The following is a 17127-nucleotide window of genomic DNA, read 5'->3' on the forward strand; positions in this document are numbered from 1 at the left end:
ACGTTCGGTAAGCTCCCACGCCGCGCACGGTCTCGTCGGACTTCGCTGCCGTGGCCCGTCACAGTGGCTGGCCCATCTCCGACCACCACGGGTCCCATTAGGGGGTGATTTAGAGTCACATTGGGGTGGGGAAACTAGGTGTAGCCATGGATTGAGCTATCTCAGTCGCCGTCGGTGGCTCACCGTCGGTCCGCACCACCGTGCCGCCATTGGCGCCGTCGTCGTCCTTAACACCGGCAATAGGCTGAGATAGGTAGCTCATTAGGCGCGTATCGTCGGTAGGAGCACGCCAGTGCCTTGGTCTCACCGGAGACCTCACCGCCGATGAGCTACGCCATCTTCCGCGCGTCGCAGCCGCCTCCTCTGCTTCGCTGTCGCTGACCAGTGGGGTCGGCTGACGGCCGGGTCCCACACGTCAGTGACTGAGTTTGTGAAGATAGTTCAAAAATACAGTTTTGAATGCTTATTTGATATTTTTGTATCTCCTGATATGTAGATCCAAATTGGATGGTTCCAATTTTGTGAGACTCACAGTTAGGTCTAGTATTTAAGAAAAATATGTCTTGAGCATATTATGTAGAAATTTTGGATGAATTAAATAGGAACTTGAAAAGTGTTTTTGTATGCATGCAAACTTGTTTAAATCATATCTTGAGTTTCTGTGATCCAAAAATTATGAAATTTTGTGGGTAAGCTAGTCTTGTATAGTAGAAGCTCTGGTTAAAATTTGAGAGTCATTGCATATGTAGTTTTTGAGTTATAGATTTTCCTTTTATCATTGGTAGATACTTGGGTGAATTTTAGTAAATTATTTATGAATCCGTTGGCCATGAAGATTGTTGGAGAGTATCCTAGCACCCTAAGGATGCTAGGAAAAATATGAAATCTGTTGCTTGACACTTTTCACTAAGGTTTCCTAATTATGCCATTTTAAGTCATTCTGCCTTACCATTTTTGTGTAGGTGGTTATACTTACTCAAATGGTGTGAAATTTTTATGGTAGTCTACTTAGGGTATGTAGTGTCTACTGTAATTTTTGTAGAATTAATGGGGCAGTTTTCATATATGTTTACTATTTCCCCTAATTAATTAAATAAATTAAGAAAGGTATTAAAAGAAATGTTTTGGGGATGAACACCCTACTTTCTGGTGTGCTTGTGATATGTGTGATATGTCAGTAAAGTTGGTTTTGTCCAATTAAGTGTTTATATAATAAGTTAATAATTATTTGTTGCATCATGTCCCTCTGGACAGATCTGGGAACTTTGGAAAGTTCCCCATGATAATTTGGTTTTATGTGATTGTGATGAATACAAAAGCTGTAGATAACTTACGTATCTAGCTCCTGTCAGAATTTGAGGGCATTTGGCCCAGTCGTTTAGAAACTACAGCTGTTTAAAGTTAGGTTCCAGCTTTTGCTTACTCTCTGCCTTGTGAGGACAGAGTTCTGTTGATTTATGAGTTTGACCTGGTAAAGGTTTGAATCATGCTTTGAGGTCTGAAAATGTATTGTAGACAATTTTATAAGCTTTCCAGATTGTCTTGTTGCATGTCATTTGAAATTATAAATCTCCTGTTATGGCTAGTTTACTGCACCGCTACATAGTATTCATTTTGCTGAAATACAATTGCTTGAGTGTATGTGGTTGCAATGTTCTCGTTGATTGTTTAGGGGTTAGCCTAACTTGAGAATATGCTTAGGTGCAGGTGCTAGGTCATTAACTGAAGATGAGCAATTATACATTAGGTTGTATAAACTTGGTAAGTAAAGTGATTTGAATAGGGCTTAAGTTGGAATATGCCAACTATAGCGAACATGTGCATTCCCCGAGCATCCCCGACATTTGTACATGTGCATCCATGATATTTATCTTGCGCATTCATGCAATAGGTGTGCTGGAGGGAGTGACGTTGCTGGAGTTCGAGGGAGCCAACCAGGAGGAGGAACCCGAGGTGCAGGAAGCCGACGAAGCAGTCGCCGCGGAGGAATTGCCCGAGTGCCCTGACCACCAGCCTTCCTCGTTCCTGAAAGGAAAGCCCCGGAGCATATTAAGCCTCCTATGTTTTCACAAATACATTGAGTATCTTTTATTGTTGATGATGCATTAAGTATAGGAATTGGTTGAAACCATTTGCTGCATTATATATCCTTCCTTGTCCAGATATCGCACTGGAATCCTATTTAAGTTCAGGAACGGGTTAAATGCTTAGCCATGCTTAGTGCGGTAAAAGTCAGGTGATTTCCTGTCACCTACGAGCTTTAGGATGAGGTGGATCATGGTTGGCTATATTTGCTATCGTGGAAAAGAACCATGTGAATAATGAATTAAGACCGGGCGGGGTCTTGTGTATGTTTGAACATAGTGACTCCGTCTGAGTCATTTAAGGACCGATACGCTGTACGTCCTCATGTCATGTTGAACGCAGCCTAACACTTAGCTGGCCGGATAAGTCGTTCTGACCGCGAAGCCTAGTAGCTCGATTCAGGCTAGGAACGCGAGCAGTGGCGGCACTCTGGAGGTAGTAAGGATATGTGGAGAGCCATTGGCATAAGTCCAAGGCGGGTTAGAGTCCCGAACAACCTTGGCAGAGTGGTTCTCTGAGAATGCCGATCTGTTCGGACCCGCGACTCCTGAATTGTACCAAAGGTGACTTGTTGCGACCCTGACGGGGGAAGCAGGGTTTGTGTTTAGGAATACCCCTCCAGCTGGATAGGAATCGATTCGAATCGCTGTCTCTCCCGGATAGTGAGAACTTGACTGAGCAGCGGCAACGTAGATTCAATTAATTTAACGATATGGTTAAATGGATGATGATAAGGTTGCCACAATGAATACCTGATATGGTTATTAATGTTTGCACCCTAATAAAATGATTGCTTAGTACAGGTGCTAATATAGATGACAGGTTAATGGCTAAAAAGTTACTGCTAGTTTAGGTTAAGAGTTGATCATTATTACTTATGCTTTTCTGCAAAAATAAAGTGTCAGCCAGCTCCACTACATTAAGCTATGCATAATCCTTGGTGTCATTTGTTTGGTTTTCGATGGGTAAGTCTAGCTGAGTACATTCCCATACTCAGGGTTTATTCCCTCTTGTTGCAGATGACCTCCTATATCAGGGATTCTACAAGTATTGTCTCCACCCGGCGGGTGATGAGGACTAGATCATGGGCATGATCTCCTTTCTCTTATCTGAATGCTTTTGCGGTCCGTGATCAGCAAACCAGTATGTGTATTTGAACTCGGTGTGCGAGTTAAACTATTTGCTTCCGCATGTTTACAAGACTCGTTTTGTAATAACAATGACTCTATGATGATGTAACCTATTTGCGAACGTATGCGAAATGTTGTAACGTACGATATGTTATGTTGAATTACTGTGATCTTGGTTGCATGCAAGTTGGTTTGAAATCCTTCGAGATTTTGGTTGACTACCGGGTTTATATGGGCTCAAGTTCGAGAATTTGATCGTTTCGGCGATTGTTTTTGTACTTGTGCTCTTATAAATTGGTCGGTTCCGCGACAGATAGGATGCTCAATATAAGACAAGTTGGGTTGGAGGGGATGTCCTTCAATTTCCATAGCTTCATCGGGGAACCGCAAACATTTCTTTAACTGAGAAACATGGAATATATTATGCATTATGAACAAAATATCTAGGAGCTAGATATGGTAGGCAGTAGAAGCACACCAGGCCAAAATCTTGTAAGGTCCAACATAGCGAGGGGCTAGCTTCCCACGGACACCAAAGTGATGCACCCCTCTCATAAGTGACACTTTGAGATACACATGATCACCAACTTCAAATTACAAGGGCCTTCTTTGCTTGTCCACATAAGTTTTCTAACGACTTTGAGCTGCCTTCAAATGGCACTGAATAATGCTAACTTGCTCTCAAGCTTCTTTAATAAAATCAGGCCCAAAATATCCACGGTCACCTACTTCAACCCAGTTAAGTGGTGTTCTAAATTTCTTGCCATACATGGCCTCAAATGGTGCCATACGAATGCTTTCTTGATAGCTATTGTTATCAGAAAACTTAGCTAAGTTCAAGCATTCATCCCACTTCTTAGGAAAAGAAATGGCACAAGCTCTCAACATATCCTTAAGTACCTGATTTACCCTTTCTGTTTGGCCATCAGTTTGTGGATGATAAGCTAAACTTCAGAGGAGACTAGTACCAAGACACTCCTAAAGTTGTTCTCAAAAATGAGAGACAAAGACTGACCCTCTATCAAAGATGATAGTAAGAGGAACTCCATGCAGGGTCACAATCTGGTCAAAATACAACATGGCATACTTCTTGGCTAAATATCTGGTATCCAGCGGAAGAAAATGAGTAGACTTGGTAAGGCGATCCACAATGACCCAAATAGAGTTATAGCCCTTGGACGTGTGGGGTAAATCCATAATGAAATCCATGGAAATCTCCTACCATTTCCAAACAGGGATAGGCAAGGGCTACAAAAATCCCTGGATACGCATATGGTCTGCCTTAACTCTTCCACAAGCATCACACTCTGTGACGTACTTGGTGATATCCTGCTTCATATTTGCCCACCAATACAAGTGGCACAAATCATGGTATATTTTGTTACTTCTTGGATGGATGGACAACTTGGAATGATGAGCTTCCTCCAAAATCTTTCTTCTTAGTTCCTCACTTGAGGGAACAACTAATCTGTTCTTGAACCTCACTACACCTTGATCATCAATACTAAAATATGGACCACGCTCTTCGGTGATTAATTTCTTAATGTGAGGAATTCCTAAAGTATCTTGCCCTTGCTCTATAATAATTTGCTCAAGTAAATCCGAGACTAGAGCAATACAAGCTAACACCTCAGCATGGTTGAGAGACAAGGGTGCTTCTTTAACTTGATACGGCTTCTAGCTCAAAGCATTAGCTACCACATTAGCTTTTCTAGGATGGTAATGAACCTCCAAATTATAATCCTTGATTAGCTCCAACCAGCTCCATTGTCTCATGTTCAACTCGAACTAAGTGAAGATATATTTGAGCCTTTTGTGATCTGTAAAAATGTGTACTTTATTTCCCAACAAATAATGTCTCCAAATTTTTAGAGCATGCACCACAACAGCCATCTCTAAATCATGGGTGGGATAATTCACCTCATTCTTTTTCAGCTAGTGTGAAGCATAAGCTATCACATGTCCATCCTACATAAGCACGCATCCCAGTCCAATCCTTGAGGCATCACAATACACATCAAATGGCCTATCAATATCTAGTTGGGCAAGAACAGGAGCAGTGGTAAGAAATTTCTTCAGGGCTTGGAAAGCTTCTTCACAAGCTGGACTCCATACAAACTTGACATCTTTTTGGAGCAGCTTGGCCATTAGCTGAGCTATTTTGGAGAAGTTAGGAATGAAGCACTGATAATAACCAGCAAGACCAAGGAACTGACGAATCTGATACACTAACTTGGGAGACTTCCAATTTAACACGTCCTACACCTTGCTTGGGTCTATAGAGATACCTTCAGGTGTCAGAATATGTCCCAAAAACTACACTTGATCTAACCAAAACTCACACTTGCTGACTTTGAAATACAACTTGTGTTCCCTTAATCAAGTTAGTATTATCCAAAGATGTTGTGCATGCTCTTCTTGGTTCTTGGAGTATATCAAAATGTCATCAATGAACACCACTACAAACTTATCCAACTCTAGCATAAAGACTGAATTCATGAGATACATGAAGAATGCAGGAGCATTGGTGAGACCAAAAGACATGACTAGGTATTCATATAGCCCATACCTAATAGAGACAGCTGTCTTTCGTATATCTTGTGGTTGGATCTTAATTTGATGATACCCAAAATGAAGATCAATCTTTGAAAACACTTTGGCACTAGCCAACTGGTCGAACAAAGTATCAATATGAGGTAAAGGATACTTGTTCGTAATGGTTACCACATTGAGAGGGTAGTAATCCACGCACATCCATAGAGTACCATCCTTCTTCTTCACAAAAATAGCTAGATAGCCCCATGGTTAAGAACTAGGATAGATAAATCCCTTCTCCAATAATTCCTATAACTACTTCTTTATTTCAACTAGTTCTTTAGGAGCCATGCGGTGGGACGTCGGAAAATAGGAGCATGGCTAGGTTCTAACTCAATGGAAAACTCCACATCTCTATCTGGTGGCAACCCAGGTAGATCTTCAGGAAAGACATCTAGGAACTCACAGACAATAGGAATAGAGACAAGATTAGGAGAAGCTTCAACATCATGAACAACTGGTAAGACTGGATCTGAGGGCATAAGAAGAGACATCCTATCCTCGGAAGAAGAAAGTTGTAACTCAACAACTCTCTACTTAAGGTCCAAGACTACCCCATAAACTCACAACCAGTTCATGCCTAGAATTGCATCTATGCCTTGCCCAGGCAGCACCATGAACTAGAGGCAGTAAGAGTGAGTGGCTAGCACTAATTTGACTATGTTTGTCTGAGTATTAACGCACAACTACACACCCAAAGTATTGATTCTATAGAAAATAGGTATAGCCATAAGAGATATATTGTGCCACTGTGCAAACCCCATGCTCATGAATGAATGTGATGCACTAGAATCAAACAACACATATGCTAGGTTGGAATCAATGGTAAACATACCAGCCATCATTGGTTCATTCTGCAAGATCTCCTCACCCTTAGTGAAGTTGACTTGCCCAGAGTGGCTTACGGGCACCTTCTTCTTGATAATCGTCCACTTGACCAGATGGAAGTTGGCTAAAGGCTAGGAATACTACATAGGCTAGTTTTGTGGACACTCTCGAGCATAGTGGCCTTCCTTGCCACATTTGAAACAAGCACTAGGCTTGTTCCCCTGCCCCTAACGAGGCAGAACCTACTATCCCTGAGGCTGCTATTGCACCTACTGAGTAGGTGCATGGTACTAAGTGGAAGGTGCCTGGTAGGTCTGCTAAGGATGATGGAATGACTGCCCACTCGAAGACTGATAGGGTACCCACCTAACAACTTGTACCTTCTGAGCTTGGGGTGACTAGAAGACCCAGTAATCACCCACTTGCGCTTCTACTTAGCCTGAGAGTCACGCTAAAGTCCTTCCATGGAAATAGCAGCATTCATCATAGCACCAAAAGTCTAGTAGTTCCCTGTGTATAGCTCCTTCTGCATACTACAAGAGAGGCCACGATAGAAATAGTCCCTCTTCTTCTCATCAATATCGATGTGGGTCCCATCATACTGTGATAGATGGTTGAACTTGTTCACATAATCCATCACAGACATACTCCCTTGCTTTAGATCTAGGAACTTTGTCAACTTCCTATTTAGCACACCAGCAGGAATGTAGTATTCTCAGAAAGCAGTGGTAAACTCTTGCCAAGTCACACGATGATCCACCGGTTGCATGGCATTGAATGTGTCCCACCATGCACTGGTAGAACCCAATAACTGCTATGCTACAATGTGCACCTTCTACTCCTTAGCTACACTGAGTATTAGAAACTTTTGCTCTAAAATATGAAGCCAATGCTCCGCATCTAGAGGCTCAACAGTCAGCGTGAACATGGGTTGGTGCGTCTTCAAGAAATCCTAGTAAGAACAGGGCCCCACGGGACCACGAGCACCACCCCCGTTCTTGCCACTGCCTCCATGGCCCCCATGGGGAAGCCACCAATAGCCTAGGCTAGCATCTCCAAGGCATGGGCGGACTCATGCCGAGCAGCCAGCATGTCCACCATCATCTCCACATGGGTCATCGAAGGTGGTTGTGGTAGAGGAGGAGGAGGAGCTAGAAGTGGGGCCTCATGGCTCTCCCCATTGGTGTTGCCAATGCCCTCACCATGACTGTTATTACCCTAGTCTACCCCAGCGCTGGTACTCCCATGACCAGACCTCAGGTTCATCTGTAAACAGATAAGAACCAACTCTTAGGGACAGCCCTCCAGATTAGGAACAAGAGACTTAGAGAAATGATAAGACTTTTATTAAAGCATTCTTTTAGGTTACCCTATCAATTCACTAATTCAAATTATATGTGTGGGGGAAGTTTAGTTTAAGCAAGATTATCTTTTCATGATGCATGCATCGGCCTACCCGTTCACTCAAGCCGGAATATAGTGGCGTTCACAAAAAAATTTGGCACACCGCACACTCACTTTTCGCTTGCTAAACGATTCTTACGCAACGTAAGTTAGTGTACCTGTAGAAACTTGATTAGATAAAACCAGTGTTACTATCCTAGATAGACCATATTAATAGGGCTTATACATAATTTTATCGCATCATACTTTTCACAAAATTTTTGTTGGTCAAATTTTAGATTTTGAAAAGAGTTATGAAACTCATAGACTCATTATTGGCTCTGATACCACCTATGGCGGAACCGCCCAAAATAGCTCGCTTCCAGAGATGCTCATCTTCCGCTAGACACTAAGCGCCATGAGAGCTAGCTATACCGGATGGTTTTCATCGAGCACACCACAAGGAATAACTCGAATAATCCACGTTTTTCCTCCAGGATCAAATAATGAGAACGAGTTTACAATACTTAGTCCATTTCATACAACCAGCGTTCTTAGAAATACATTATTACAATACTAATTTTAGAGTGCAGAATTTAAACAACGGAATTACAATAAACATCTAATAGTAGAATACAAGAATCCATCTATGCCCACCAGAAGAATCCTCCACACAATAGCTACTCTTCAAATTGCACCTGCAACAGGGGTAAATAAACCCTGAGTACACAATGTACTCGTAAGACTTACCCGACTAGTGGGAATAATTTCCTAACTCCAAAGGATATAATAAGCTTTATGGTTTGCTGGATTTCCTTTTTGAGGAAAGCAATACTAGTAGTGAATCCTTATATATGTTTCTTATTAGCAGTCATGCACTATAAGAAAAAGTGGTATTAACGACAGGATATGTAGTCGTTAAAAGTCTAAATGTGGTCGTTAAAAGTTATTAACGACCACAAAAGTGTGATCGTCCATGGTCGTTAAAAGCTCCATAGTTAATACAATTAACGACCACATAATATTTCCTGTCGTTAACTTTTCAACGACCGAACAATATGTGATCGTTAATACTAGACTTGTAATGACCACATTTCTAATAACAACGACCACATTTCTAATTGTTAATATTGTTACACCATCTATCATGAGGCACTAACGACCATGTCTTTAGTAATAATGACCACATGTTTTGTGATCAATAATATTTTAGACCACATTTATATTGATTATTTTATCACATTGGCTACTTATTTATAACACCAGCCACCACTTGACACCATATGCAATAACATATTTTTTTTCACTACAGAGAAAATACAACTAATAAACTTGCAACAGCAAGCAATTATTATTTATCCAATTTGTCAATACATAATGATATACCTTTGCAAAAACTAAAAGAAAAACCGCTAACCATGAATCTAATAGTGCCTAACTTAAGGACCATACCTATATTAGTAATATTACAAAGAATTAACAGCAATACGCTATGCTTCAAGCTGAACACCGCCTGTACTACTATAACTAAAATACTAATCTTCAACTGGAGGCACTCTACAACATTTTCCTCCAACAGCTTGGTCTTGTCAAGAAGGAGAAGCCTGCAGTAACTTCAATGTTAACGCTATACATGACCTAAACAAAATAATAACCAATTAATAATTAAATGAACTGGTGTCAAATTATAGGATCTATAGGAATGAAACTTGTTACCTTGTATATATCTATACCCATATCCATCATTAAAAGAATTAACAAGATGATAAGTCCCTTTCTAGTAAAATGAGCACAGCCGCTCTTGAATAGAAAGCAGCTGTATAAGGTAAACATATTTTTGATACCATAGATGTGCGACATTCACATATAACCCATGAGTTAACTTCTTGAATCGTTATGTGCACTGAATAATCAGAACTATGACTGAGAAGATCTGAGATTTTAACATACAAGCAATACACAATAACAACTCAAACCTATATTATTTTACCTCAAAGTTTCGGTAGCAATATAGGGAAGAAGAAGCATTAACTCTGCTATTTTCAGTTGATGGATGAAGCTATTTTCAGATATATGAAAGAGTCTTGCTAATTTAAATTTTCAATAGATGGAAGAGCACATTGGTAAAATTAAGATTGTGCACAAACTTAAGGAAATAATCATCTGAAGCAAGAATAAAATTTGGAAACTAACCTTTACTTCATGGTAAAAGAAAAATTACTAGTTGAAGCAACATTGCATAGGCTGATATATCTATGATATATACTTGACCCCTTCTATGAAGTTAATGCCTAGAAGCTGAAACATGAGAACACAAAGGCTCAGACAAGGAATTTGGCATGGAATCAGAAACATGATCATTATCTGAATATGGATTAGAAGCAATAATTATCTAGAATAAGCTGGAACATGATAACACAAAGGCTCACACAAGGAATTTGGCAAGGAAAACTGAAACATGATGCATTATTTGAAGATAGATTTGAAGCAATCAGTAGTTTGGTGGCTCGTGCAGCCTTTTCATGTTACTGACTACAAACTGTCAACACATCAATATGGCACATGTCTGATAAAAGACAGGTGCAATAAAAATCATAGTACTTAAGCACAGACCAAATAAAAAGTAACTGCATTTCAGTAGAACAAGAGAATAAACTCACACAAATTTGAAGCCTATGACATTAGCAGACCAGTACGGGAATGCACGCATAAATAAAATCAAATTGCATGTATCGTTGGCTACATCCTTCTTACTCAGGTGGCAACCAATACTCAAATTTCCTTCTTACTGATACAATAAATTAATAACTTCAGGTCAGGTTTTTAGATAATAAATTCAGATCAGTTAAAATGTAAGATGTAATCCATATTAGAAAATGCAATATTTACACAAGTACATATTATAGGCAAACTTTCTTAGTACTGAGTGCAAGGAATCTCTACAAGCAGTTTTGTTCAGGCATTCGAAGCTTATTGTACTATTAACTAAACTCTGCAGAAGCGATCTTCAAACCTTACTTTGCTTCTAGACTTTATATGACAATAGAATAGCAGAGACACTTGGCAATTTCCCAATATAGCATAGATGCAATCTACAAACAAAATTCCATTTGTTAAAGATGCAAAAACACAGTAACTAAAAGTGGCAAGTGGAAGGGCCATACATAATGGGGATTGAAGAGGATAGGCTTCTTGAGATGTAGATGAGGATTGAGGATGATGATGGCTTACTGGTTGGGGCTAGGGCTCAAGAAGATCTGGTTATCTAGGGTGCCCATGGACAGTGATCTACCTAGTTGCACGGACGTCGCTGGCCTTGTCACCACATAGCACGGCACCATAGATGGAAAACCTCATCGGCAACGCACCAAGGGCAAGCCACGGAGGGCCCTGGTCTTGGCCCCATCATAGGTTGGGCACTCGGCCAGCCCTCATCGAGGTTCCCTCCTACCATGGCGCATCAGTAGAGGATGGAGACACCCTTGGATCGGCAACGGTGATGAGCTACCTAGGGTAGCAGTCTAGCAGATGCAGTGGATGTTAGGGTGAGGGAGGGGCATGGCGTGAAAGGTGGTTGTGGGGTGTGGGTGCCGAGCATTTCTAGGGAAAGGCTGGATGAGGCATAGCGACCATAATGGACCTAGATGATGACCGAGCATTTTTTTGGTCATCGGACACTTTGGCCAACTATAGAATCGATGGCAGATGGAACCCGATGACCACATATTGTCTATGGTGGCTAAGTTTTGGTGGTTGATGTGAGGATTCAGTTGCAGTGATGATTAGTTCATTATCTAACTATTCTATGTAAGCACCCGTTCTACTTTCAAGCAAGAGTTGAGTAAATAGATCTATTTCACCATCTTTCATCTTCAGTTCTTACTACGATGCTAGATTATAGACAAGTCATACTGGATTACTCAATGATTTGTGAATCAATGTGCCTAGTTGGGTACCCTAAAACACAAGCCCCGCTTGTACCCCTAGGCACAAGCAGGACCAATCCATCACTCTCCTGTTAAGGGTTCTAGGTCCCCAGTCCAAATTTGGACTCCAAACCCCCACCTCTAAGCCCCAGACTCAGTGTGGTGCTTAGACCTCTACCATCGTGCCTCCAATCAGTCGGTCTAAAAAGAGCTAGAACCCATGACAAGAGAGCAATGAGCCTTCCCCGCTCCCATAAACAAGTATGTGCTCAGGATAATAAGTCTATGACCTGACTAGAATCCAATGCAATGGCCAGTCCTTAACCGACACGGACAGGGAAAACTAGTGTAACCAAGCTATGCCTCATTGGTCATAGGACACAACCTCTTACACCCACCAATACTCGTACCATATCCCTGCTCGGTCTCCATTTTTTTCAACATTTTATCATGAGAGTGATAATAATAATCACCTATTGTGAGTAACGGCAGGTTACTCATGCTACCGAAAAACCTAAGCGTAGCAGCTACTCAACCTAAGCTAGTAGGACTCATAAGTAGGTATATCTATGCAAGTAGTTTCAATATAAATCCTATAACGTAAATGCACAAATATATATATTTCTAGTGATTATTCAAAATAAGGGTTATGCACCGGGGCTTGCCTTGGGCAGGTGTGATGTTAGCTCAGTCAGTCAAAGGTGGCTCTAGGACCTCCACCTATATGAGAATCCCCTCCTCATACTCTTCAATCACCGCCTCGAACTCATGATCTCCGATGGTCATGATCTTCGCCAATAAGTTCTCTACATGCATGCGATGATGATGCAACACTTAACATTAAGGCAACAACAACTCTTAAAATAAGAATACACATGGTAAACTCCTAACCTAGCTCTAGTGACTAGGATACTAAGCTAACTATCATCTTCATCAAGTAAAGTGTTGGGTTCAACTAACAAACACCTAGCTTTACAAATGAAGAATAAATCTGTATTTGTACTAATGATTTAATGTATATTGAAACAAAGAGCATTTAACTACCCTTATGTTAAGTCTATTCTTTAGCTACAAAAATTACAGTGAGCACATAATATTACAATGAAGCTACTATAAAAATTTTCAAAGCTAAAGCTATCACCATTCTACCACAAGAATTCCTACAATTATTTAACCTAATCATATTAAGCACTCTCAAATGATTCAATAGCCACTGGTATCAACAAATATGTATATGAACTAACTACACTAACAGATGAGAACAATTTTAGGAACCTAACAAAATTTGTTTCATAATTTTTGGACATCTACAGAATTTGTTATAATTTTCCAAAGATTAGCTCAAAACTAATTTAGAAAAACATTTGCTAATTCGCTGGAAAAAGGAAAACCAATTCTCGCGCAGCCCATCTGCGTGGCCCACACACGCTCAGCAGTGCGCACACGCATGTCCTGCAGGCATGGCCCATGCAAAGTAGGCCCACGCGTGAGGCGGCCCACGATGGGAGAGTCCCGCACGCATCATTGTTTTTTTGCAAAAGAGACCTTGCATTTCCCCCAATTCACAACCAAGGACCAACACTATTTTACTTACTTATAGACCCTCTCACTTAACCCCATAGCCTTTCTCAAATTTTCGCACACGCATTGCGGCGGGCGCGGCGAGCGGTGGCCTAGCACGGCTGCGTCGGCCACCTAGGACTGCCACTTGCTCGTCGGTCAGACTGGCCTCCATCCCTAGTTCAACCAGCTACACCTAGTGGCAGCACAGGGTGGCGAGATGCACTAGAGCTGGCCATGATGATACATGGCCATCCATGTTGATGGCGCAACCGCCCCGATGAACTCAATCATCAATGAACCCATCAAGCTAGCGAGTGAGCATTAACAGGCTATGATGAGCCTAGCTATGATGACCATTGGTGAAGAGAGTGATAGAGAGGAGCTAGCCCCGTGCACCTGAACCATGTGGTGGTGCACTGCGGTGGCACAGACACGTCAGTGGTGGGGTGGGGCTAGAAGCGACTAAGATGATGCATGCATGATGAAGAGGAAGGCAAGGCACACCTACTGTCATGGGCAAATGGGTTTGGGTGGAGGGATGGGAGGTCTACCCTCGATCGTGGCCATGGCACGGCCTTAACGGTGCACCGGTGGGAAGATGCCAAATTGGTGCCTGGCCGAGCCATCATCAAGGCAGTGTGGGGTCGGGCGACGAGGAGACATGAGGGCGGAGGTGCGGACGAGCCGAATTGAATAGAGGTGACCTATCTCTAGCGCACTCGTGGGCGCATGGTGACGGCAGTGGTAGAGAGATGGGAGAAAAAGCAGAGAGGTGCCCTAGCGGGATGCTGTTGACATAACTACAGTGGCCTAGTCTAGCCACTAGCGAACGAGCATGCACATGTTCACATTGGCCAAGCCTGCACGCCGTAGCACCATCAATAGCATGATGATGGCGGGTGCAACCACGTGTACGAAATCAAACCGGGCTAGGACATAGAGCATTGTGGCGTAGACACAATAGCAGGGTGACGGCAGCAGCAGTAGGCGTGTCGCGAGGCATGGCAAACTTGGTAGCACGGCAGCACATAGGGTGGGTGGTAGCACGGCACGACTACGCGGCAGCAGCAACGGCCTCACATGACAACGCCCATGACTATTCCCATGGCACACGGCTAGCCTAGCGTGATAACATGTGGGCGCACATGAGGTGCACTGATGCGGTGATGTCAGCCACTGACGCATGGTGACCGTGCCCCCATGGGGGAAGCAAACCGAAAATGTGATGTGCATGGATTTTAAAGCTTATACCATGACCAAACCGTTTCTCCTAAACATAAATGGTCTTCACTACACTCAAGATGGTATATGAGGCTACTTAATCAAGCTATAACACTACATCACTCTTTAACCCAATTCCTCAAAATAGTTTGCTAACATAGCAATGTCTAACTGTCAACAGACTTGGAAATTTTTCTAAGTTTTGAGTTGAACTCTATTTCAAATTGCATTTCTAAGCTATTGAAAATATTAGCTAGCAAGGTTATTTTCCAATAGCAAGTATTTCATCATATTCTACAAAGTTCACACTCCAAACTTTATTTAAACCCCATATATAAGTTCTATAGTAATTTTACTCAATAAAAATTGTTTTACAACCATACTTGATAATTGTACGAATCATGGAGTAACTTTTCGTTTTGCATTCTTATCGATCGTTTTAGTTGAAATACTTCACCTATTCATTTCATCGCATGCATTACCCCATAAGCATGATGCTCATGATGTGTTTTAGTAAATGATTTAGGTTGTTACACCGAGGGTGCTACACCAAGCGAGCACAACCCACTTCGCTAGCCTGAGCATGCTTACCTTGCTGCCACTTTCAAGCCAAATTTGTTTGCTCATGGAAGTAAGGAAAAATCTCATTAGCTTAGGCCCAAAGAAAGCTTTACTAAGCAACCAAACAACCATGTCTCTTTGGTTTTTGACCCAGCAAGGCTGTTGTTGGTATTTATTAAGTGCAAATAGAATATGAAGGATTCCGCAAATGCACATAATACTATTGTAGCGTTTACTAGGAGTATTCTTGGTATCATTATTTATATTTTACCATAGGGAAACAATAGAGTAAAGATTTATTGGATAACAAAGGAATGTCTACTAATCAACATACCAATGTAACTAAAATAGGGGTGAATGTAATGATAGGAATAAAGCATAATGACACTCAGGGGATAGATCACTAAGATAATATAAACTAGTCAACAATGGATGAGACAGATTCCTATGATATTCCTATTACATGTTCAAAGTATATATATATCCAACTATAGCTAAGACTAACTCTACTCTTGTGCACTTTGGGACGCCGCTTACACGGTAGAGCACCCACAATAGATAACTCTACAGACGCGACTATGGTCATATAATTTAAGAACCTGCTCAATTTGGAGTGGACTACAAAGGATAGATGGGGTTATCAACTCCCGCTCCTACCACCCAACCAGATAATAGAGTGCACTCACAGGCAGAGCATCGTATAAGCACCATGCTTACATGAGACTTGGCTACTTAGCCTAACCAGTAAACTAGAATGCTAAGTGCTCTATGAACCCACACACAAAAGTAATGATAACCATAACTAAGCAAGATATATATTCAAAGTAAGCATAGCTATGTATATAAGAATATGATAAATTGATAATAAGTCTTACAAGATGTAGAAGTGAAGATACAAGGCATTACCTAGCCTCCAAGACTAGATCTGAAACTTGAGCATGAACCCAACTCGACCCTCACTCCCGAGCTACTAATCTACTACATTGGAGTGCTCTAGACCTAACCCTCCTAATGTGTGTTGATCTGAATGAGGGATATGAATTAGGGTTTTAGGGATTTGCTTAGCGAGGGGGTAGGGGCTGATATATATAGTTCGGAGCATCAATCCTGAGCCCTTGGATCAAACCAACTTGAATAAATAGCAAAGATTGGATCTCAATGGCGGTGGGGAACCGACTTTCGAAGCGAAGGCTAATTGGTGGGACCCATAGGAGGGTCGTCCTATAGGTGGGGCTAGCTAGCCCCACATGGAAGACCCTCAGGGTCTGCTTTAGTGGAGAGCCTCTTGTAGTCTTCTAGGTCCTCCATGACAGTTTTCTAGATAAACCCTATTGAAAACACAGATTCACCAAAACTCATGGAATTTATTAGTTTAAATCCCTAGACCTATGTTTAGTGATGGAATTAAGTATATATACAAGATATATGGATGGTTTATGATGAACATTAACGACCATCAACAAGCTCCCCTACACTTAACCTTTGCAAGTCCTTGAGTAAAGCTAAACTCAACAATGGATCCATAGTTGCTACAATGTTTTCACTCCTGAAAAGTACATAGGCGTTCAATCAAAAATTCTTCTCTGGATTAGAATAAACTAATATGACATTCAAACTTAACCATATTACCTTCAACCATGGGGCTTCTTAGCCTTCACTTGGGTCTTGAGTAACTAAAAGACAGAATGATCAAGTCAAGTACTATGTCTCAAGTTCTTCATTCCACCATTATTCTAGAGTTTTTCTATGTTTTCAAAATAAAGCTCAGAGATTCCATTGTATGACACTCTTAAGTCTCTCAATATATGTGGTATCTGTGGATCCTCACCAAGGCA

Source organism: Miscanthus floridulus, chromosome 13, assembly GCF_019320115.1.
Source record: "Miscanthus floridulus cultivar M001 chromosome 13, ASM1932011v1, whole genome shotgun sequence".
In the NCBI taxonomy this organism is placed as follows: Eukaryota; Viridiplantae; Streptophyta; class Magnoliopsida; order Poales; family Poaceae; genus Miscanthus; species Miscanthus floridulus.